The following is a 26,469-nucleotide window of genomic DNA, read 5'->3' as shown; positions in this document are numbered from 1 at the left end:
ACTGAAGACAAACTTACTATGTCCTAACTGACAGAATGTGGAATGAGACAAATAAAGCCTCTGTTCTTGTGGTGCTTACAGTCTAGCAGGAGGTCACAGATAAGTAAGTAGAAACACATAAGGCAGTTTCAGATAGAGAATGGCTAGAAGAGATTACAAATGACCTGGAAGTCTGCAGCCTATCATGTGCCCTCATCTCAGAGATTTCCATCTGTATCTTTGTAATCCAGTTGCTATCTATTCTCTGTGTGTTCCCTAAACAGGTTGAATTTATTCCCATTTGTTCAGGGCCTTTGCACACACATTCCTTCTGCCCGAAATGTTCTTTCCCCAGATGTGGTTGGTGAGTTTTCATCCTTTAGGTCTTGGTTGGAAGGTTGTTTCAGAGGTGTCTTTCCCAAACTGCACTTTCCTATTTTCCCTCACTAGTCTTTACCCTATTGCCTGTTAGAAAAGAGTTGTCTTCATGGCACTCATCATTATTTGAATTTTTTTTTAATTTGCTTACTTATTCACTATTTGCCTCCTTCCTCTATGTTGTAACTTTATCAAAGGAAATCAGCCTTGTCCGCTATTTTATTCTAGTCTTCTAAAATAGTAATGAATACATAATAAACTTTTGTTAATGATGAACTAGTTAAATTCATATTCTGGTTTCAACTAGATTATTTCTTGTCAAATTCACCTAAGAGAATTGTTTCTTTGCACCGTGCACCTTGTTTTTACCCTTAAAGTCACTGATTGATACACACAGCAAAATTTACTTGAAGAACTATTTGGCTCATTGGTCTGCCACTACAGAAAATATCAGCTGTTCAGCTGGCAGCAAAGAACTGAGATCTGGAAGTTCAGTCCCATTTATGACACTAAAATGAGAAACCAAGGTGTATTGCAAAAAAATCTGTTTTTACAGTCTGGGTTTCCATTCATTCTCTCTGGATATGCCATATGACGTGAAAATCTTGGTAAATCATCAAGTTACTTTTTTCTTTTTTATACCATGCCCTGCCCCACTGTCCTAGGATTTCCACTGGGGAAGTGGCAGAACAAGAAGCAATGTCCTGAACTGGGAATGGACAGGAAGCGGTGCCTCCTTCCCTGTCTATGTTTACTCAGAATTGCATACACCAAAGTATAGGATTATAGCTCTGGGCTAGGTTTCCTTGTGCAGTCCTCATCTGGTTGCAAACAATTTATAAAGTTTTTCCACCGACAAGGTCAATCTCCCAAAAAGCCAGTCTTGGTGCACTCATTTTTATCATTTATGCCCGTAAAAAACATTTTCCAATAATCGGCCCTGATGGTTAATTTTATGTGTCAACTTGACGGGACTGAGGGATGCTCAGATACCTGGTAAAATGTAGTTTCTGGGTGTGTCTGTGAGGGTATCTCCAGAGGAGATTAGCATTTGAATCAGTAGACTGAGTCAAGGAGACGGTCCTCACCAACGCAGGTGAGCATCATCTGAGTCACGGAGGATTAGAGGACTGAGGATTAGAATAAAAAGGCAGAATAGAGCAAAAAGGTAGAGGAAGGGTGAATTCTTTCTGCTACCCTCAGATATTGGTGCTCTTGGTTCCTGGGCTTTCTGACTCAGATCAGGATGTACACTATTGACTCCTTAATCCTCAGGCCATTGGATGGAAGAAATTACACCACCAGTGTACCTTCTTCTCCAGTTTGCAGACTGTAGAACTTTTTGGCCTCCATAACTGTGTGATACAATTCCTATAATAAATCTCCTCATATATGACAATTTAACTATTTCTCTCTCTTATTTGTTGTGTTTTCTTGGAGAACACTGATTAATACACTGGTTATAACCAGGTTGTAGCTAAATTTTGGTCTATATTAAGAATTGTGAAATGCAAGATTTTAAGGCAGCTATTGAACAGAACCAAATTAACAGCTGTCCATTCTAAAATTATTATTGTTTAAATTGCAAAGCCACTATACCACACTTTAGCCAATTTGTAAGTATTAATATTTTTGAGTCATCAACAGTCCAGTTTATTAAAATAATTAAATATCAGTATTTCCTGCATATTTCCCCCTCTTCATCTCACTACTTTTAGTTCTAAGTTTCAAATAAGCTTCAAATACTTTTTGATGATGATGAGCATAAGAGCAAACAATATTAGCAATCCAAGGATGTCCTTATTATTTGTCATTATTTTCTTTCAAAACTAATTAAATGGAAATAATATGTTACTCACATACAGCATTGTTGATACTGGGGGCATAGTAAACGAAATATTTAAATTTTTCATTCAAATGCTAGACCCTGGCCTGGAAAATAAAGTTATTGTAATATTAAATAATTTTTATTTGATTTTCTTTAAACATTAATGCCCATTATTTAAAGAACCTCTCCTTAAATCATTCAAATGAAAAAAGAAGAAACAACTGATTTTAGTAAACAAATACCAATGTAAAACTCAATAACAAACTTACCTTAAAAATTACAGTGTATACAAACATTTTGAATAACATTGACATTTGAGGGAATGCAGATATGTGAAGGAAAGATTTATGTGATCTAAGCCAGATTCATTGTAAAGGAGATCAGTCCTGGGTGTTCATTGGAAGGACTGATGTTGAAGCTGAAACTCCAATACTTTGGCCACCTGATGTGAAGAGCTGACTCATTGGAAAAGACCCTGATGCTGGGAAAGACTGAGGGCAGGAGGAGAAGGGGACGACAGAGGATGAGATGATTGGATGGCATCACCGACCCAATGGACATGGGTTTGGGTGGACTCCTGGAGTTGGTGATGGACAGGGAAGCCTGGCGTGCTGCGGTTCATGGGGTCACAAAGAGTCGGACACAAATGAGCGACTGAACTGAACTGAACTGAAGCCAAGTAAAATTTGATAGATATAGGTAAGAATTTGGTACGTTTATAGAGATTTTATTTTGGAAAGAACTGGCAACTGAAGAAAAACAATTATCTGTTGTTAAGATATTTAAACTTATTATTATTCAATATTAGTTTAAATCCACCTTCATGATTTCAGGTCTTTATTTTCCCTATTGCTGGCTGCCTTAACAATATTTTGCTTTCTGAAACCAGTAGTGAAGGTTTAAAACCCATGCAGTATTTTCTTCTCATAGTCCAAGAAGAAATTTCTTTTTCTCCTTAATTTAGAAATAACTCACCTCAAATCCTTGATCAAGATTTTTACATTTCAGCTCAAGAAACAGTTCAGTTATCTGTGAGAGTTGCCTGCTCCTTAATAATCTCTAAACTAAACAGCCATTATTCAAGAATTTAGTTTAGTTAAAATTACAATTTTTACTTGCTTTGTTAAATTTAAAGAAAACCTTTACTCTATTTAATAGGTTTGTTATCCAATTACAGGTACACAGCTGGAACTATTCATATGAAACTTATGCTTCTCATAGTTTATTTTTGTTTCAGCATTTTAAAAATACACTTATTTCTGCATTTTTGAGCTGTAGTCATTGAGTCAACTATTTCCAAAGCCCTCCTAATCTTCTCTTCTTCTATGAGTACTAAAATACGTGCTTGAAGGATAAGACTGTGTCTTTGCTGTCTTTGCCTGCCTGGCACTGGGGCAGCAAGTAAATTTCATCTCCTGTGTCAATTGCAAATAGACGGCTAGCGACTGCCTAGAATGATGTATTGAGAATCAGTCTGAGGCCATGTCTGACATCAGTGGGAAAGATTGCTCTGTTTGATTAAAAATGCCTGCTATTGCCATGGCGTGGTAAGGAAAGGCTAGCTCTGAGGAAAGGAACTGATATTTGCTCTTCCTGTCTTTGTGCTTAAAGAGGTACCTATAATAGCTTGGCATATACTGAAGGTTTTCTAGATAAGTGGATGAACTTAATTTTATTTGGACAATGCTATGCAAAAAGAAAACTCTGAAGTTCCCTTTCATGCCAACCTTCCAAGTTTTCTTTCTGACACATTAAAAGCAACCAGTCCATAACCTACTCCTTCCTTGGATTGGCCAGGTAAAATAAAAGGAACCTGGTCTCATTAAGACTGAACTCCCACAGTGATCAATAATTTACCATTTACTTTCTACTCAAATTATGTATTAGTCCTTAAATCCTATTTGTGTCCATATGTATATCTAGTGTTAGTCACTCAGTCATGTCCAACTCTTTGTGAACCCATGGATTTTAGTCCACCAGGCTCTTCTGTCCATGGAATTCTCCAGGCAAGAATACTGGAGTGGGTTGTCATTCCCTTCTCCGGAAGATCTTCCCAACCCTGGGATCCAACCTGGGTCTCCTGAAATGCAGGCAGATTCTTTACCATCAAAGCCACCAGGGAAGTCCTAATATCTCTCTGGGATAGTGATATTTTTGATGTGGCTCTTAATTTTATTGTGCCTATGTTCATGGTTCAGTTCAGTTTCATTCAGTCCCACAGTCATATACAACTCTTTGAGACCCCAAGGATTGCTGCTGCTGCTGCTGCTAAGTTGTGTCAGTTGTGTCCGAATCTGTGTGACCCCATAGACGGCAGACCACCAGGCTCCTCTGTCCCCGGGATTTTCCAGACAAGAACACTGGAGTGGGTTGCCATTTCCTTCTCCAATGCATGAAAGTGAAAAGTGAAAGTGAAGTCGCTCAGTCGTGTCTGACTCTTCGCAACCCCATGGACTGCAGCCTACCAGCCTCCTCCGTCCATGGGATTTCCCAGGCAAGAGTACTGGAGTGGGGTGCCAGTGCCTTCTCTGCCATGGACTGCAGCACACCAGATTTCTATGTCCATCACCAACTTCTGGAGCTTGCTCAGACTCATGTCCATCAATTCAGTGATGCCATCCAACCATCTCATTCTCTGTTGTCCCCTTCTCCTCCTGCCCTCAATCTTTCCTAGCATCAGGGTCTTTTTCAAATGAGTCAGTTCTTCACATCAGGTGGCCAAAGTATGGGAGTTCCAGCTTTAGATTCAGTCCTTCCAGTGAATATTCAGGACTGATTTCCTTTAGGATTGACTAATTTTTTTTCCTTGCTGTTCAAGGAACTCTCAAGAGTATTCTCCAACACCACAGTTCAAAAACTCCGCTTTCTTTATGGTCCAGCTCTCATATCCATACATGACTACTGGAAAAACCATAGCTTTGACTAGATGGACTTTTGTCAGCAAAGTAATGTCTCTGCTTTTTAATATGCTAACTAGGTTGGCCATAGCTTTTCTTCCAAGGAGCCAGCATCTTTTAATTTCATGACTGCAGTCACAATCTGCAGTGATTTTGGAGCTCAAGAAAATAAAGCCTGTCACTGTTTCCATTGTTTCCCCATCTATTTGCAATGAAGTGTGCAGTCATGAAGTATGCAGGTCAGGAAGCAACAGACTGGACATGGAACAACAGACTGGTTCCCAATAGGAAAAGGAGTACATCAAGGCTGTGTATTGTCCCCCAGCTTATTTAATATATATGCAGAGTACATCATGAGAAATGTTGGGCTGGAGGAAGCACAAGCTGGAATCAAGATTGCCGGGAGAAATATCAATAACCTCAGATATGCAGATGACATCATCCTTATGGGAGAAAGTGAAGAAGAGCCTCTTGATGAAAGTGAAAGAGCAGAGTAAACAAGTTGGCTTAAAGTTCAACATTCAAAAAATTAAGATCATGGCATCCAGTCCCATCACTTCATGGCAAATAGATGGGGAAACAGGGGAAACAGTGGCTGACTTTATTGTTTTGGGCTCCAAAATCACTGCAGATGGTGATTGCAGCCATGAAATTAAAAGACACTTACTCCTTGGAAGGAAAGTTATGACCAACCTAGACAGCATATTAAAAAACAGAAACATTACTTTGCCAACAAAAGTCCATCTTGTCAAGGCTATGGTTTTTCCAGTTGTCATGTATGGAGGTGAGAATTGGACCATGAAGAAAGCTGAGTGCTGAAGAATTGATGCTTTTGAACTGTGGTGTTGGATAAGACTCTTGAAAGTCCCCTGGACTGCAAGGAGAGTCAACCGGCCCATCCTAAAGGAGATCATTCCTTAGTGTTCATTAGAAGGATGGGTGTTGAAGCTGAATCTCCCATACTTTGGCCACCTGATGTGAAGAACTGACTCATTTGAAAATACCCTGATGTTGGGAAAGATTGAAGGCAGGAGGAGAAGGGGCCAACAGAGGATGAGATGGTTGGATGGCATCACTGACTCAATGGAGATGTGTTTGAGCAGACTTCAGGAGTTGATGATGGACAAGGGGGCCTGGTGTGCTGTGGTCCATGGGGTCACAAAGAGTCGGACATAATTGAGCAACTGAACTGAACTGAACTGAACTGAACTGATGGGACTGTATGCCATGATCTTTGTTTTTTGAATGTTGAATTTTAAGCCTATGTTTTCAGTCTCCTTTCTCACTTTCATGAAGAGGTTCTTTAGTTCCTCTTCACTTTTTGCCATAACGGGGATGATATCTTCATATATGAGGTTATTGATATTTCTCCCAGCAATCTTGATTCCAACTTGTGCTTCCTCCAGACTAGCATTTCTCATGATGTACTCTGCATATATGTTAAATAAACAGCGTGACAATATACAACCTAGGTGTACTCCTTTTTCAATTTGGAACCAGTCTGTTGTTCCATGTCTGTTTCTGTTGCTTCTTGAACTGCATACAGATTTCTCAGCAGGCAGGTAAGGTGGTCCTATTTCCCATCTCTTGAAGAATTTTCCACAGTTCGTTGTGATCTACACAGTCAAAGGCTTTAGAGTAGTCAATGAAGCAGAACTGGAGGTTTTTCTGGAATTATCTTGCTTTTTTGATGATTTAACAGAAGTTGGCAGTTGATCTCTGGTTCCTCTGCCTTTTCTAAATCCAGTTTGAACATCTGGAAGTTCACAGTTCAAGTACTGCTGAAGCCTGGTTTGTAGAATTTTGAGCATTACTTTTCTAGAGTGTGAGACGAACACAATTGTGCAGTAGTTTGAGCATTCTTTCCCTTCTCCAGTGGACCACATTCTGTCAGGGAATGGAAAGACTTCAGTATTCTTGCCTTGAGAACCCCACGAACAGTATGAAAAGGCAAAATGATAGGATACTGAAAGAGGAACTCCCCGGGATGGTAGGTGCCCAATATGCTACTGGAGATCAGTGTAGAAATAACTTTAGAAAGAATGAAGGGATGGAGCCAAAGCAAAAACAATACCCAGCTGTGGATGTGACTGGTGATAGAAGCAAGGTCCAATGCTGTAAAGAGCAATATTTCATAGGAACCTGAAATGTCAGGTCCATGAATCAAGGCAATTTGGAAGTGGTCAAATAGGAGATGGCAAGAGTGAACGTCGACATTCTAGGAATCAGTGAACTAAAATGGACCGGAATGGGTGAATTTAACTCAGATGACCATTTTATCTACTACTGCGGTCAAGAATCCCATAGAAGAAATGGAGTAGCCATCATGGTCAACAAAAGAGTCCAAAATGCAGTACTTGAATGCAATCTCAAAAGTGACAGAATGATCTCTGTTCATTTCCAAGGCAAACCATTAAATATCATGGTAATCCAAGCCTATGCCCCAACCAGTAATGCTGAAGAAGCTGAAGTTGAGTGGTTCTATGAAGATCTACAAGACCTTTTAGAACTAACACTCCAAAAAGATGTCCTTTTCATTATAGGGGACTGGAATGCAAAAGTAGGAAGTCAAGAAACACCTGGAGTAACAGACAAATTTGGCATTGGAGTACAGAACGAAGCAAGGCAAAGGCTAATAGAGTTTTGCCAAGAGAATGCACTGGTCATAGCAAACACCCTCTTCCAACAACACAAGAGAAGTCTCCACACATGGACATCACCAGATGGTCAACACCGAAATCAGATTGATTATATTCTTTGCAGCCAAAGAAACTTTATACAGTCAGCAAAAGCAAGACCGGGAGCTGACTGTGGCTCAGATCATGAACTCCTTATTGCCAAATTCAGACTTAAATTGAAGAAAGTAGGGAAAACCACTAGACAATTCAGGTACGACCTAAATCAAATCCCTTATGATTATACAGTGGATGTGAGAAATAGATTTAAGGGCCTAGATCTGATAGATAGAGTGCCTGATCAACTATGGATGGAGGTTCATGACATTGTACAAGAGGCAGGGATCAAGACCATCCCCATGGAAAAGAAATGCAAAAAAGCAAAATGGCTGTCCGAGGAGGCCTTACAAATAGCTGTGAAAAGAAGAGAAGCAAAAAGCAAAGGAGAAAAGGAAAGATATAAGCATCTGATTGCAGAGTTCCAAAGAATGGCAAGGAGAGATAAGAAAACCTTCCTCAGCGATCAAGGCAAAGAAATAGAGGAAAACAACAAAATGGGAAAGACTAGAGATCTCTTCAAGAAAATTAGAGATACCAAGGGAACATTTCATGCAAAGATGGGCTCAATAAAGGACAGAAGTGGTATGGACCTAACAGAAGCAGAAGATATTAAGAAGAGGTGGCAAGAATACACAGAAGAATTGTACAAAAAAGATCTTCACAACCCGGATAATCACAATGGTGTGATCACTCACCTATTGCCAGACATCCTGGAATGTGAAGTCAAGTGGGCCTTAGAAAGCATCACTACGAACAAAGCTAGTGGAGGTGATGGAATTCCAGTTGAGCTATTTCAAATCCTGAAAGATGATACTGTGAAAGTGCTGAACTCACTATGCCAGCAAATTTGGAAAACTCAGCAGTGGCCACAGGACTGGAAAAGGTCAGTTTTCATTCCAATCCCAAAATAGGCAAAGCCAAAGAATGCTCAAACTACCACACAACTGCACTCATCTCACGCTTTTCTAAATTGATGCTCAAAATTCTCCAGGCCAGGCTTCAGCAATACGTGAACTGTGAACTTCCAGATGTTCAAGGTGGTTTTAGAAGAAGCAGAGGAACCAGAGATCAAATTGTTAACATCCGCTGGATCATGGAAAAAGCAAGAGAGTTCCAGAAAAACATCTATTTCTGCTTTACTGACTATGCCAAAGCCTTTGACTGTGTGGATCACAATAAACTGTGGAAAATTCTTCAAGAGATGGGAATACCAGACCACCTGCCTTGCCTCTTGAGAAACCTTACCTGCCTGCTGAGAAATCTGTATGCAGATCAAGAAGCAACAGAAACAGACATGGAACAACAGACTGGTTCCAAATTGAAAAAGGAGTGCACCTAAGTTGTATATTGTCACGCTGTTTATTTAACATACATGCAGAGTACATCAAGGCTGTATACTGTCACCGTGCTTATTTAACTTCTATGCAGAGTACATCATGAGAAACGCTGGATTGGAAGAAATACAAGCCGGAATCAAGATTGCCAGGAGGAATATCAATAACCTCAGATATGCAGATAACGCCATCCTTATGGCAAAAAGTGAAGAGGAACTAAAAAGTCTCTTGATGAAAGTGAAAGAGGAGAGTGAAAACATTGGCTTAAAACTCAACATTCAGAAAACGAAGATCGTGGCATCTGGTCCCATCACTTCATAGGAAATAGATGGGGAAACAGTGGAAACAGTGTCTTTATTTTTTTGGGCTCCAAAATCACTGCAGATGGTGATTGCAGCCATGAAATTAAAAGATGCTTACTTCTTGGAAGGAAAGTTATGACCAACCTAGACAGCATATTCAAAAGCAGAGACATTACTTTGCCAACAAATGTCCGTCTAGTCAAGGCTATGGTTTTTCTAGTGGTCATGTATGGTTATGAGAGTTGGACTGTGAAGAAAGCTGAGCACTGAAGAATTGATGCTTTTGAAGTGTGGTGTTGGAGAAGACTCTTGAGAGTCCCTTGGACTGCAAGGAGATCCAATCAGTCCATCCTAAAGGAGATCAGTCCTGGGTGTCCATTGGAAGGACTGATGCTGAAGCTGAAACTCCAATACTTTGGCTACCTCATGCGAGTTGACTCATTGGAAAAGACCCTGATGCTGGGAAAGATTGAGGGCAGGAGGAGAAGGGGACGACAGAGGATGAGCTGGCTGATGGCATCACTGACTCGATGGACGTGATGAGTAAACTCCGGGAGTTGGTGATGGACAGGGCGGCCTGGCATGCTATGATTCACAGGTCACAAAAAGTTGGACACGACTGAGTGACTGAACTGAACTGAACTTAAGCATTCTTTGGCATTGCCTTTCTTTGGGATTGGAATGAAAACTGACCTTTTCCGGTCCTATGGCCACTGTTGAGCCTTTCATATTTGTACTTTCACAGCATCATCTTTTAGGATTTGAAATATCTCAGCTGGAATTTCATCACCTCCACTAGCTTTGTTCGTAGTGATGCTTTCTAAGGCCCACTTGACTTTGCATTCTGGGATGTCTGGCTCTAGGTGAGTGATCACACCATCATGGTTATCTGTGTGGTTAAGATCTTTTTTGTATAGTTCTGTGTGTTTTTGACACTTCTTAATATCTTCTTATTCTGTTAGGTCTGTACTGTTTTTGTCCTTTACTGCACCCAGGTTTGCATGAAACGTTCCCTTGGTATCTAATTTTTTTGAAGAGATCTCTGCTGCTGCTAAGTCACTTGAGTCATGTCCGACTCTGTGGGACCCCATAGACGGCAGCCCACCAGGCTTCCCGTCCCTGGGATTCTCCAGGCAAGATCACTGGAGTGGGTTGCCATTGCCTTCTCCGGAAGAGATCTCTACTCTTTCAAATTCTATTGTTTTCCTCTATTTCTTTGCACTGATTACTGAGGAAGGCTTTCTTATCTCTCCTTGCTATTCTTTGGAACTCTGCATTCAGATTGCTATATCTTACCTTTTCTCCTTTGCCTTTTGCTTCTCTACTTTTCTCAGCTGTTTGCAAGGTCTCTTCAGACAATCATTTTGGCTTTTTGCATTTCTTCTTCTCGTGGATGGTTTTGATCACCACCTCCTGTACAATGTTATGAACCTCCGTCCACAGTTTTTTATGCACTCTATCTATCAGATCGAATCCCCTGAATCACGTTCATGGTTGGCCCTGGGAAAAAATATGAAGCAGGCTAAGTGTGCTCCCTGTGGCCTAAATTTTATGTGTATGATCTGTTTTCTTTTCCTGCATGGCCTTTCCTATAGTATCAAAGCCTGCTTTCAGGAAATGGTCTGCTATTAAACAGTCTAATACTTTTAAGATGATATATTAATCTTTACATTGTTCAGTTGCTAAGTCAACTCTTTGCAACCAAAGGGGGCCCAACTCTTTGGGACCATAGACTGCAGCGTACTAGAATTAATCTTTACATCAGTATTATAAAAAATGTCTTTTCTATTTCTAGAAGACTGAATGACTTCACTTTCACTTTTCAATGCTTGTCAAAATGCAAATAATGAAATCTACTCTATAAGTTCTATTAGGATGTGTGCTCAGGCTTCTTTGGGAAGCCTGTGGATTGTAGCCCACCAGGCTCCTCTGTCCATGGGGATTCTCTAGGTAAGAAAACTGGAGTTGGTTGCCATGCCTTTCTCCAGGGGATATTCCTGACCCAGGGATTGAACCTGTGTCTCTTATGTTCCTACATTGCCAGGTGGGTTCTTTATCACTGGGACACCTGGGAAGCCCCCTACTACATATTGTTGTTTGGTCACTAAGTCATGTCTGATTCTTTGAGACCCCATGAACTGCAGTATGGCAGGCTTCCCTGTCCTTCACTATTTCCTAGAATTTGCTCAAACTCAGGTCCACTGAATCAGTTATGTCATCCAACCATCTCATTCTCTGTTATGCCCTTTTCTTCCTGCCCTCAATCTTTCCCAGCATCAGGGTCTTTTGTATTATAGATAACTAATGAGAACCTATGGTATAGCACAGGGGAAAAAAAGAAGGTATAACCTGTTTGTAGGACATATTAAGTTAACCTTAAAAATGCATTCCAATATACACTAGATGCAGACAAAAACTGCTTGATTCCACTTCTAGAAGATACCTAGAATAGTCAAATTCATAGTCAGAAAACACACTAGTTGATAACATAGATGCCAGGGCCATGTGTGGGATGGTGGTGGTGGGGTATGAGGAGTTAAGTGTTCAATGGGGACAGAGTTTCAGCTTAGGAAGGTGAAACCTTCTGGAGAGGGCTGATGGTGAGAGTTGCACAACAATGTGAGTGTACTTAGTGCTACTGAACTTTACAGTTAAATATGGTTAAGGCATATGCTTTATGTTATGTCACTTTTACCACAATAAAAAAAATTTTTTTTAAAGAGCTATGTGATCTTGGACATGTTATCTAACCAGAGTCTTGTTTTTTTACAAGGTTCCTCCCCCATACTTTTTACCAGGAGATTACTATGAAGTGAAATGAGATCATGGCTAGGAAGCATCTGGCAGCATCAGGCACATGGAAGGCGATCATTGTTTGAGGTGCATGGATGATGAACAAGCAAATGAAAAGACTTTGGGGGACCCTAGAGGAAGGAAGAGGCTGGTAAGAAGATTCTGGAGGGAAGGGATGCTGAAGGCACAGGAGGCCTGAGGAAAGATCCCCGAGCCTCTGAGCTGGGGTTCTGTTCCACAGCAGGCCACTTCAGAGGTGATGGTAACACGCTTCCAGCCACACTGGTCTTTGGTTCCTCCCAGAAGAACGCTGTGTTCCAGGAGTAGCACAGCGAAGCAATTAGCAGATTGCCGAGGAACCGGAAATCCGGGGGCGGGGAAAGACAGCTGCGGACAAATGTTTTTAACTCCAGAGTTACTCTTTACTAGAAAAGGCAAAATGTCTAAGGTTTTTTGTTTTTTCTTCCTAGATCTATATACCTACTCTTTTAATCTGAATAACCTGGCTTATCACGAAGCAGCAGGAGAAACACGGAGTCCCTCCCCTCCTTCGGCGGCGCCCCTGTCCCATGAAGAGGCACAGCTAGGGATCTTCCGGGCGACTCTCCATCGAGTCTAGCCTCTCTGTGCTCCTCTTTCATGCCTTCCTCCCCCAGACTTCAACAGAGGAGCTGCCATACACAAGGTAAGATCCTGGAAAGGCAGATGTCGGGTCAGCTGTCCGTACCTCCATTTCTCTCGTTTTGCTCATCGGTTTATCTGAGGGCTGCCTGCGGGTGAAAACCACGACCTAGTAACTGCCAGCACCAATTTGTCTTTGACGATTTTCACGTTTCCCAAATGCCACCAGAAATTTGTGGCTTCACCCCACAAGTCTGAGCAAGTTCAAGGCCTTTCCCAGGGCCCCAGATGAAAACTGAGCCCCTCCGGGCTTCCAGCGGTTCACTGGCACACAGAGCTGGCTGGAAGGCAAGCTTGCACCATAGCCTGGCCCCGGGGTCTGCCTCAGCTTTGGGGGCGGTCAGGGCTGAGAGGGCGAAGCTCATGGGCCCCGTGGGGAGTGGACCCCTCTCCTGGCCCTGCCTTAGGCGATGAGTTACCACCTGCCCCAGTATGAGGATGACACACAGATGGCTTAGCACAAATCCGTGGTGGCTCAGATGGTAAAGAATCTGCTGGCAATGCAGGAGAACCCAGTTGAATCCCTGGCTGGGGAAGGTCTGCTGGAGAAAGAAATGGCTACCCACTCCAGTATTCTTGCCTGGAGAATTCCATGGACAGAGGTGCCTGGCGAGCTATAGCCCATGGGGTCAAAAGAGTTGGACAGGACTGAGCCTCTAACACTCACTCACTCAGCACAAATACAGTGCCAGAAATATGATGGACACTCATTAAATGAAAGATATTATTACTATTGGTGCTAATCCTTTTATGTATCTCAAACATGTTTTCCCTTCACGACTATGTCTGGAAATATGTCATTTATTATATTAAACTTGAATATTTATAGTACTAAGGCAAGATGAGCATTAACTGCTGCAAGAAATCTGTATCTTCTATTTTCCCAACCAAACATTTTTCAAGAACTAAAGACAAACAGCAAGAATAACTGGCTTGAATTTCACACCACTTTTCTGTCTGCACTGTTATTTTGTATATGTTTGTGTGTGTGTGTCTGTGTGTGTATACATAAAAGTGAAATACTTTTTAAGCAAAAAAAAAAAAGTTTAGAGAATACGATTAACAGAGACCTCAGGACATGGATCTGTCTACCAGTGGGCTGGCAATAGTTTCAGGACAGTTTGGGTTCTTCAGCCAGCCACCCTGGGATCCAGCTGCACCCATCAGCCAGCTGACACCAGTTGAAGACATCTCAGACCCCACAGCCAGCCATAGCAAGAACTAGCCCATCCATCAGCAGTCTGACAACAGCCGTGACACCCCTAGTCATGACTTCCACTGTCAGCAGGCTGACACCAGCTCTGGGAATTTTCAGCCCCACAGTCAGCCATCCTAGGATTGGCACTGCCAACCAATGGGCCCCTACTAGCCCTGGGGCAGTGAAGCCACAAGTGTGACCTGAGCCTGCCCAGCAGCAACACAGCCACAGGACCAGAACTTCCAGGCAATGCAGACAACTGTGTCAAGACCCTCCACACTTTCCAATAGCCACAAGTCTCCACATTAGGCAGGGCTTGGCAACCAACCAGGCCAGGAGCCAGCCAAGCCTACCAACACACCCACAGTAGTCAGCCCACCCTAACAGAAGAGCTCCTAGAGCCACATAGAGAGCGCCCTTGGAGCATACAGCTCTGGTGGCCTGAGGGGAATATACTGTTGGGCCTCACAAAAGACTTCATTTCTTTTTTAAAAATTTATTTATTTTTTTAATTGAAGGACAATTGCTTTACAGAATTTTGCTGTTTTCTGTCAAGCCTCAACATGAGTAAGCCATAGGTATACATACATCCCCTCCCTTTTGAAACTCCCTCTTATCTCTCTCCCCATCCCACCCCTCTAGATTGATACAGAGCCCCTCTTTGAGTTTCTTGAGCCATACAGCAAATTCCCATTGGCTGTCTGTTTTACATAGGGTAATGTTAGTTTCCATGTTACTCTTTCCATACATCTCACCTTCCCCTCCCCTCTCCGCATGTCCATAAGTCTATTCTCTCTGTCTGTTTCTCCATTGCTGCCCTGTAAATAAGATCTTCAGCATCATTCTTCTAGATTCCATAAAGATGTGTTAGAATATGATATTTATCTTTCTCCTTCTGACTCACTTCACTCTGTATAATAGGTTCTAGGTTCATCCACCTCATCAGAACTGACTCAAATGCATTCCTTTCTATGGCTGAGTAATATTCCATTGTGCATATGTACCACGACTTCGTTATCCATTCATCTGTCGATGGACATCTAGGTCGCTTCCATGTTCTAACCATTGCAAATAGTGCTGCAATGAACAATGGGATACATGTTTCCTCAGAGTATATGCCTAGCAGTGGGATTGCTGGGTCATATGGTGGTTTTATTCCTAGTTTTTTAAGGAATCTCCTTACCATCTTCCATAGTGACTGTATCAATATACATTCCCACCAACAGTGCAAGAGTGTTCCCTTTTCTTCACACCCTCTCCAACATTCCATTCTGATTGGTGTGAGACGATATCTCATTGTAGTTTTCATTTGCATTTCTCTAATAATGAGTGATGTTGAGCATCTTTTCATGTGTTTGTTAGCCATCTGTAGGTCTTCTTTGGAGAAATGTGTGTTTAGGTCTTTTCCCCACTTTTTGATTGGGTTGATCGTTTTTCTGGTATTGAGTTGTATGAGCTGCTTGTATATTTTAGAAGTTAACCCTTTGTCAGTTGTTTCATTTGCTATTATTTCTTCCCATTCTGAAGGTTGTCTTTTCCACCTTGCTTATAGTTTCCTTTGCCATGCAAAAGCTTTTCTGTTTAATCAGGTCCCACTTGTTTACTTTTGTTTTTATTTCTGTTACTTTAGGAGGTGGGTCATAGAGGATCTTGCTTTGATTTGTGTCATTGCAATGGCAACCCACTCCAGTACTCTTGCCTGGAAAGTCCCATGGATGGAGAAGCCTGGTGGGCTACAGTTCATGGGGTTGTGAAGAGTCAGACACGACTGAGCAACTTCACTTTCACTTTTCACTTTCATGCATTGGAGAAGGAAATGGCAACCCACTCCAGTGTTCTTGCCTGGAGAATCCCAGGGACGGGGGAGCGTGGTGGGCTGCCATCTATGGGGTCGCACAGAGTCGAACACGACTGAAGCAACTTAGCAGCAGCATCAGCAGCAGTGTTCTGCCTATGTTTTCCTTTAAGAGTTTTATAGTTTCTGGTCTTATATTTAGGTCTTTAATCCATTTTGACTTTATTTTTGTGTATGGTGTTAGGAAGTGCTGTAATTTCATTCTTTTACATGTAGCTGTCCAGTTTTCCAAGCACCATTTATTGAAGAGGCTGTCTTTGCCCCATTGTATATTCTTGCCTCCTTTGTCAAAAATAAGGTACCCATAGGTGTGTGGGTTTATTTCTGGGCATTCTATCTTGTTCTCTTGTTTTATATTTCTGTTTTTGTGCCAGTACCATACTGTTTTGATGACTATAGCTTTGGAGTATAATCTTAAGCCAGGAAGGTTGATTTTCCAGCTCCCGTTCTTCTTTCTCAAGACTGCTTTGGCTATTTGGGGTCTTTTGTGTTTCCATATGAACTGTGAAATTTTTTGTTCTAGTTCTGTGAAAAATGCCATTGGTAATTTGATAGGGGATCACATTGAATCTGTAGATTGCACTTGGTAGCATAGTCATTTTCACAATATTGATTCTTCCGACCCAGGAACATGGAATGTCTCTCCATCTGTTTATGTCATCTTTGATTTCTTTCAATAGTGTCTTATTATTTTCTGTGTACAGTTCTTTTGTCTCCTTAGGTAAGTTTATTCCTAGATATTTAATTCTTTTTGTTGCCATGGTGAATGGGATTGATTCCTTACTTTCTGTTTCTTATTTTCAATTGTTAGTATATAGAAATGCAAGTGATTTCTGAGTATGGTTTTGTATTCTGCAACTTTGCTAAATTCACTGATTAGCTCTAGTAGTTTTCTGATACTATCTTTAGAGTTTTCTATGTATAGTATCATGTCATCTGCAAACAGTGAGAGCTTTACTTCTTCTTTTCTAATTTGGATTGCTTTTATTTCTTTATCTTCTCTGCTGTAGCTAGGACTTCCAGAACTATGTTGAATCATAGTGGTGAAAGTGGACACCCTTGTCTTATTCCTGATCTTAGGGGAAATGCTTTCAGTTTTTCAGCACTGACAATAATGTTTGCTGTAGGCTTACTATATATGGCCTTTACTATGTTGAGGTAGGTCCTTCTATGCCCATTTTTTGAAGAGTAATCATAAATGTGTGCTAAATTTTGTCAAAGGCTTTTTCTGCATCTGTTGAAATTTATCATATGAATTTTATCTTTCAGTTTGTTACTGTGGTGTATCACATTGATTGATTTGTGTATATTGAAGAATCCTTACATTCCTGGAATAAATCGAAGTTGATCACGGTGTATAAGCTTTTTGATGTGTTGCTGAATCGTGTTTGCTAAAATTTTGTTGAGGATTTTTGCATCTATGTTCATCAGTGATATTGGTCTGTAGTTTTCTTTTTTTGTGTTGTCTTTGTCTGATTTTGGAGTCAGGGTGATGGTAGCCTCATAGAATGAGTTTGGAAGTGTTCCTTCCTCTGCAACTTTTGGAAATAGTTTTAGAAGGATAGGCATTAGCTATTCTCTAAATGTTTGATAGGATTCTCCTGTGAAGCCATCTGGTCCTGGGCTTTTGTTGTTTGGGAGATTTTTGATCACTGCTTCAGTGCTTGTAATTGGGTTGTTCATAATTTCTGTTTCTTCCTGGTTCAGTCTTGGACAATTGAGCTTTTGTAAGAATCTGTCCATCTGTTCCAGGTTATCCATTTTATTGCCAGATAGTTGTTCATGATAGTCTCTTATAATCCTTTGTATTTCTGCACTGTCTGTTGTAACTTCTTCTTTTTCATTTCTAATTTTGTTGATTTGATGCTTCTCTCTTTCTTTCTTGATGAGTCTGGCTAAGTGTTTGTTAATTTTGTTTATCTTCTCAAAAAACCAACTTTTAGTTTTATTAATCTTTACAGTTGTTTCTTTCATTTCTTTTTCATTTATTTCTGACTAGATCTTTATGCTTTCTTTCCTTCTACTAATTTTGGGTTTTTTTGTTCTTTTTTCAGTTGTTGTAGGTGTAAAGTTAGGTTGTCTATTTGATGTTTTTCTTGTTTCTTGAGGTAGGATTGAATTGCTATAAGCTTTCCTCTTAGAACTGCTTTCACTGCATCCCATAGGTTTTGAGTTGTTGTGTTTTCATTGTCATTTGTTTCTAGAAAATTCTTTGATTTCCCCTTTTATTTCTTGAGTAACCTGTTGGTTATTTAGAAATGTGTTGTTTTATTTCCATATGTTTGTGTTCCTTACAGTTTTTTTTCTTGTAATTGATATCTAGTCTCATAGCATTGTGGTTGGAGAAGATGTTTGATACAGTTTCAATTTTCTTAAATGTACTGAGGTTTGATTTGTGACCCAAGATGTGGTCTACCCTGGAGAATGTTCCATGTGCACTTGAGAAGGTGTATTCTTCTGCATTGGATGGAATGTCCTGAAGGTATCAATGAGATCTCTCACATCTAATATATCATTTAAGACTTATGTTTTCTTATCAATTTTTTGTTTTGATGATCTGTCCATTGGTGTGGGTGGACACACCAATGGACTCCTACTATTATTGTGTTACTGTCAATTACTTCTTTTATGTCTATTAGTGTTTGTCATATGTATTGAGGTGCTCCTATGCTGGGTGCATAGATATTTACAATTGTTATGTTTTTCTCTTGGATTGATCCCTTGATCATTATGTAGTGTTCTTCCTGATCTCTTTCAATCTTTATTTTAAGGTTATTTTTTCTGAAATGAGGATTGCTGCTCAAGCTTTCTTTTGTTTCCCATTTGCATGGAATATAATTTTCTATCCTGTCACTTTCAGTCTATATGTGTCTTGAGGTCTGAAATGGGTTTCTTATAGACAACATATACATGGGTCTTGTTTTTGCGTCCATTCAGTCAGTCTGAGTCTTTTGGTTGGAACATTTAATCCATTTACATTTATTTAAAGTAATTATTGATATATATTTTCCTATTGCCATTTTCTTAATTGTTGGGGTTGATTTTGTAGATCTTTTTTTTTCTCTTGTATTTCTTGACTACATAGGTCCGTTTAACATTTGTTGTAAAGCTGGTTCGGTGGTATCGAATTCTCTTAACTTTTGCTTGTCTGAAAAGCTTCTTATTTCTCCATCAGTTTTGAATGAGATCCTTGCCAGGTCCAGAGATCTTGGTTGTAGATTTTCCCCTTTCATTACTTTAAATATATTCTGCCATTCCCTTCTGGCCTGCAGAGTTTCTGCTGAAAGATCAGCTGTTAAGCGTATGGGGTTTCCCTTGTATGTTACTTGTTGCTTCTCCCTTGGTGTTTTTTATATTCTTTCTTTGTGTTTAGTCTTTGTTAGTTTGATTAGTATGTGTCTTGGTGTGTTTTTCCTTGAGTTTATCCTGTATGGGACTCTTTGTGCCTCTTGGACTCGATTGACTATTTCCTTTTCCATGTTGAGGAAATCTTCAACTATAATCTCTTTAAAAAATTTCTCATTTCTCTTTCTTTTTCTCTTGTTCTTCTGGGACCCCTATAATTCGAATGTTGGTCCATTTGATGTGGTCCCAGAGGTCTCTGAGACTGTCCTCAGCTCTTTTCATTCTTTTTACTTTATTCTGCGTTCAGAATTTATTTCCACCATTTTATCTTCCAGCTCACTGATTTGTTCTTCTGTTTTAGATATTATGCTATTGATTCCCTCTAGAATATTTCTAATTTCAGTAATTGTGTTGTTTGTCTCTGTATGTTTATTCTTCAGTTCTTCTAGGTCTTTGTTAATTGATTCTTGCATTTTCTCCATTTTGTGTTCAGGGTTTTTCATCATCTTTATTATCATTATTCTGAATTCTTTTTCAGATAGTTTGCCTATTTCCTCTTCATTTATTTGAACTTCTGTGTTTCTAGTTTATTCCTTCATTTGTGCAACATTTCTCTGCATTTTCATTATTATTATTTTTTAAGTTACTGTGTTTGAGGTTTCCTTTTTCCAGACATCAAGGGAAGTTGAACTATTTCCTTGATGAAGGTTGAATACTTTCTTCCTTTTGGTTTCTGCGTCCTGAGTTTGATCCAGTGGTTTGTGTGAGCTTAATATATGGTGAGATTAGTCCTGGGTGTGTGTTTGTTTGTTTTCCTCTGATGGGCAAGTCTGAGTGAGGTGGTAATCTTGTCTGCTGATGATTGGGTTTGTATTTTTGCTTTGTTTGTTCTTTAGATGAGTTGTCCTGCACAGGGTGTTACTGGTGATTGGGTGATGCCAGGCCTTGTATTCAAGTGGTTTCCTTTGTGTGAGTTCTCAGTGTTTGATACTCCCTGCCTCTTGATGAAAGTGAAAGAGGAGAGTGAAAAAGTTGGCTTAAAGCTCAACATTCAGAAAATGAAGATCATGGGATCCAGTCCCATCACTTCATGGGAAATAGATGGGAAACAGTGGAAACAGTGTCAGACTTTTTTGGGGGGGGGCTCCAAAATCATTGCAGGTGGTGACTGCAGCCATGAAATTAAAAGACCCTTACTCCTTGGAAGAAAAGTTATGACCAACCTAGATAGCATATTCAAAAGCAGAGACATTGCTTTGCTGACTAAGGTCCGTCTAGTCAAGGCTATGGTTTTTCCAGTAGTCATGTATGTATGTGAGAGTTGGACTGTGAAGAAGGCTGAGTGCTGAAGAATTGATGCTTTCGCACTGTGGTGTTGGAGAAGACTCTTGAGAGTCCCTTGGACTGCAAGGAGATCCAACCAGTCTATTCTGAAGGAGATCAACCCTGGGATTTCTTTGGAAGGAATGATGCTAAAGCTGAAACTCCAGTACTTTGGCCACCTCATGCAAAGAGTTGACTCATTGGAAAAGACTTTGATGCTGGGAGGGATTGGGGGCAGGAGGAGAAGGGGATGACAGAGGATGAGATGGCTGGATGGTATCACTGACTCGATGGACGTGAATCTGAGTTAACTCCAGGAGTTGGTAATGGACAGGGAGGTCTGGCGTGCTGTGATTCATGGAGTCACAGAGTTGGACACGACTGAGCAACTGAGCTGAACTGAACTGAGTGTTAGTTCTCTGGTAGTCTAGGATCTTGGAGTCAGTGGTCCCATTCCAAAGGCTCAGGGCTTAATCTCTGGTCAGGAACAAAGATTCCATGAGGATTTGTTATGGCATTACATGAGATTAAAAGAAATATCCAAAAATGAGAAACCAAAGATGAACCCCAGACAAATGGAAGTTACAAAATTAGGCAAATAATAATTAAATAATGGAATATACACATATACATATACATCCATGAGCAAAGTGAAAACAGTCCAACAAAAATAAAGTACAGTAGATTGACCTGGTGAACAAAGGAAATCAAAAATTACATTTACCAGTTAAGAACGAAGCTAATTTATGCACAAACTGGAAAACAAAACTAAAGCAAGGTGCCAAGTGGGGAATAAAGCAATGAAAACAAAACCAACCAATATGTTGAGAGGAAAGGAAAGACAGAAAAGAAAGAATAGATACGCAAAGTTAAATAGAGGTAGATGATGAGGATTTATATACATTAGAGATTAGCTGCAAGGGGAAAAGAACAGTAGGAAAGGCAAACAAAGGAATAAATGTAGAAAAAATATAATAGGTTTTAGAAAATTAAAAATTAAAATTATAGAAAATAGAAAAGGAAAAAAATGTAAGAAGAAAGAAAAAAGGAAGAAAAAAAAAAAGGAAAACTCCACAGAACTTAAAAGCCCAACATAGAGGCAGAAGAATATAACAGCAGTAGAAAGTGTGACTTAATATGCACACATATATATATACACCTATAAGCAAAGTCAAACGAGTCCAACAAAAATAAAGTACAATAGATTGACCCAGTGAACAAAGAAAACCAAAAATTATATTTACCAGAACAAAACTAATTAAAGCAGAAACTGGAAAACAAAACTAAAGCAAGGTGCCAGTTTGGGAATAAAGTAATGAAAATAAAACTAACAAATATGTTAAGAAGGAAGGAGAGAAAGAAAAGAATAGAGATGCAAAGTTAAATAGAAGTAGATAAAGAAGATTTATATATGTTAAAGATTAACTGCAAGGGGAAAAGAACAGTAGGAAAAGCAAATAAAGTAATGCATGTAGAAAAGATAATAGGTTTTAAAAATTAAAATTACAAGAAGAGAAAGGAAAAAAAGAGAGGAAAACTCCATAGACCTGCAAAAGCCCAAGTAGAGACAGAGGTTTATGACAACAATAAAAAATGTGACCAAGAAAAAAAAAAACAAAACTCAATAGCTTAATTGGATTTCTTAGTGCCCAGTAAAATTGACAACTACAACAGAGGGGTAGGGAAAGAAAAAAAAAATCCAAAAGAATCTACAGATTAAAAAATAAGTTAAAAAATAAGAACAGTAAATGTTTTTCTTGAGTCAGTGCTGTCAGAGTCCTTTCCCTCCCTGGGAGTACAGTCCACCTCACCTCCCTAGGATGACCTCCAATGCTGTGCTGATCTCTGGACCTGCTGTGGAGGCAGCTCAGCTTCTAATCTGGTTCCACTCCTGTTTGTTCTTGCCTCCAATGTTCACAGCTATCAGAACTAGTGTTTTCTTTTGAGGGAGCTCTAAACAACCTTTTATATATTCCATAGACACAGAGTCTGCTTAGTTGATTGTGTGGATTTAATCTACAGCTTGTACAGCTGGTGGGAAGGTTTTGGGTCTTCTTAGCCACACGTGACCCTGGGTTTCAATTGTGGATTTATTTCCACCTCTACATGTGGGTTGTCCACTGGGGTTTAGCTCCTGAGGCTGCCCTGGAGGGCTTGGGTTTGCCCCTACGAGGGCTAGATATGGAGGTGGTACAGCTGCTTGGGTCACAGAGTTCTGGCAGCACTAAGTACTCATGGGGGTTGGCGGCTAGGGCAGCAGGAAATACAGTGCTCTAGAAGGGTATGGCAATCAGTTTTGGCCAATATGCTCCAGTATTCTTGCCTGGAGAACCCCCTCTCTGACAGAGAAGCCTGGCAGGCCACAGTCTACAGGGGCACAAAGAGTCAGACACCACTAAAGTGACCCTGTGTGCATAGACACAAGACTATTTTTGCCTGTGGCAGCTCTGCCCAGTGAGAGTTGAGCGTGAAGGTGGTGCAGATGCTTGGCTTGAGGGGACCCTGGCCTCACCAAGTGTGCAGGGACATACCGCCGCAGGACTTATGGCCCTATCAGAATCTTTTTTTTGAGCCTCTTGTAGCTGATATTCAGAAGGTCTCTTTGGCCAGTCTGTTTCCGTAGGTTCGCCCAGTCAGGCGCTTAGAGGGCTCCTTTGCCTGGGGCCCTTCTCTGTTGTTTGGTGCCTCAGGCACATAGAGGAACCTCCCTGACTGGGGTCCTACTCTGTAGTTTGGTGCATCAGTCACTTAAAGAGCACCCTGGGTGGGTCCTACTCTAGTTCGGTGCATTTGATGGGCCAGCCTCTCTATTCAGCTGCTTGATGCTGGCAGGTAGGGAGACAGAGGCTATGGTGATGGCTCCACCCCCATGCATGACTCAGCAGTATTGCCTTGCTTCCGTGGCTGCCTGACTTTCCTCCACTGGCATTTCCCACCACGATCTCCTCCCTCACAACCCCTCAATCTGTCTCTCTGCAGTCAACAGCTGCCCTTGCCCTAGGATTGCTCCGCAATCCCTAAACTCCAGCACCCAGCCGCTGCACCTTCAAGGAGACCAGCGTTCCTGTCCGAGGTATGTATGGCTGTGACAAGGACTGTCTGATTCTCATTCCATTTACACTGCCACAGATCAGCTGTTTCACTCTCAGCCTTGAATGTTTCTCCTCTGACTCAGACAGTTGCCCCGCTGTGGGGATCGGACCCCTGCTTCAGTTCCCCCACCCACTGAAGGCAGGTCCAGTCCTACTAACACTCCTGTTTTTCCCCCTAGTTCCTTTGTCCTACCGAGTTTTGCTTGGTTCTAGATATTCTTTTCCACTGGTCAGCTACTCCTCTCTGCCATGAGCTGGTGTTTTACATGCACTTCTGTGTCCGAAGGTGTATTCCTGATGTATCTGTGGAGAGAGATGTGTTCCATGTCCACCTACTCCTCTGCCATCTTGTTCTCTCTGAGATTTCTTATAATAGACCACTTCTCTAAGATTGGAAAATGTAACTAATCTACCAAATACATACAAGTGAAACAGAGAGTAGGTAAAAATGAAGCAACATAGGAATATGTTCTAAACAAAGGAGCAAGATAAAACCTCAGAAGAACTAAGTGAAATGAAGATAAGCAATCTACCCAATAAAGAGTTCAAAATAATGATCATAACGATGCTCAGAGAACTCAGGAGATGAATAGATGAACACGATGAGAAGAGTTTTCTAACAAAGAGTTAGAAAATATAAAGAAGAAAGAAATAGAGATGAAGAAAATAATTAAAATGAAAATACACTGGAAGAAATCAATATATTGGAGTATTGGATATCACTCAAGATGAACAGAGAAAAAGAAAAAAAGTATTGAAAGCATGAGGACAGCTTCAGAGACTTCTGGAATGATATCAAGAATACTAACATTCACATTATAGAGGTCCTAGAAGGAGAAGAGAGAAAGAAAAGGGCAGAGAACATATTTGATGACATAATTGCTGGAAAGTTTCCTAATCTGGGAAAGAAAACAGGCATCCAGGTCTAGGAAGTACAGAGAGTCCCAAACAAGATGAACCTAAAGGTGATCACACTAAGACACATTGTAATTAAAATGGCACAATTTAAAGATAAAGAGAGAATATTAAGAGCAGCAAGGAAAAGGCAACTAGTTACATGCAGAGGAACTCTCCTAAGGTTATCAACTGACTTTTTAGCAGAAACTCTTTAGGCCAGAACTGAGTGGGACAATATATTCAAAGGGCATACACACCGAGGAAACCAGAATTGAAAGAGACATGTGTACCCCAATGTTCATCACAGCACTGTTTATAATAGCCAGGACATGGACGCAACCTAGATGTTCATCAGTAGATGAATGGATAAGAAAGCTGTGGTACATATACGCAATGGAATATTACTCCGCCATGAAAAAGAATACATTTGAATCAGTTCTAATGAAGTGGATGAAACTGGAGCCTGTTATACAGAGTGAAGTAAGCCAGAAAGAAAAACAATACAGTATCGGTTCAGTTCAGTTCAGTTCAGTTCAGTTCAGTTCAGTTGCTCAGTCGTGTCTGACTCTTTGTGACCCCATGAATTGCAGCATGCCAGGCCTCCCTGTCCATCAACAACTCCCGGAGTTCACTCAGATTCACGTCCATCGAGTCAGTGATGCCATCCAGCCATCTCATCCTCTGTTGTCCACTTCTCCTGCCCCGAATCCCTCCCAGCATCAGACTCTTTTCCAATGAGTCAACTCTTCACATGAGGTGGCCAAAGTACTGGAGTTTTAGCTTCAGCATCATTCCTTCCAAAGAAATCCCAGGGCTGATCTCCTTCAGAATGGACTGGTTGGATCTCCTTGCAGTCCAAGGGACTCTCAAGAGTCTTCAACTCCACAGTTCAAAAGCATCAATTCTTTGGTACTCAGCCTTCTTCACAGTCCAATTCTCACATCCATACATGACTACTGGAAAAACCATAGCCTTGACTAGACGGACCTTAGTCGGCAAAGTAATGTCTCTGCTTTTGAATATGCTATCTAGGTTGGTCATAACTTTTCTTCCAAGGAGTAAGCTTCTTTTAATTTCATGGCTGCAGTCACCATTTGCAGTGATTTTGGAGCCCCCCCAAATAAAGTCTGACACTGTTTCCACTGTTTCCCCATCTATTTCCCATGAAGTGATGGGACTGGATGCCATGATCTTCGTTTTCTGAATGTTGAGCTTTAAGCCAACTTTTTCACTCTCCTCTTTCACTTTCATCAAGAGGCTTTTTAGCTCCTCTTCACTTTCTGCCATAAGGGTGGTGTCATCTGCATATCTGAGGTTATTGATATTTCTCCCGGCAATCTTGATTCCAGCTTGTGCTTCTTCCAGCCCAGTGTTTCTCATGATGTACTCTGCATAGAAGTTAAATAAGCAGGGTGACAATATATAGCCTTGACATACTCCTTTTCCTATTTGGAACCAGTCTTGTTCCATGTCCAGTTCTAACTGTTGCTTCCTGACCTGCACACAGATTTCTCAAGAGGCAGGTCAGGTGGTCTGGTATTCCCATCTCTTTCAGAATTTTCCACAGTTTATTGTGATCCACACAGTCAAAGACTTTGGCATAGTCAGTAAAGCAGAAATAGATGTTTTTCTGGAACTCTCTTGCTTTTTCCATGATCCAGCAGATATTGGCAATTTCATCTCTAGTTCCTCTGCCTTTTCTAAAACCAGTTTGAACATCAGGAAGTTCACCTTTCAAGTATTGCTCAAGCCTGGCTTGGAGAATTTTGAGCATTACTTTACTAGCATGTGAGATGAGTGCAATTGTGTGGTAGTTTGAGCATTCTTTGGCA

The sequence above is a fragment of the Capricornis sumatraensis genome, chromosome 6, assembly GCF_032405125.1.
Source record: "Capricornis sumatraensis isolate serow.1 chromosome 6, serow.2, whole genome shotgun sequence".
In the NCBI taxonomy this organism is placed as follows: Eukaryota; Metazoa; Chordata; class Mammalia; order Artiodactyla; family Bovidae; genus Capricornis; species Capricornis sumatraensis.
This window is presented reverse-complemented; position numbering follows the sequence as displayed.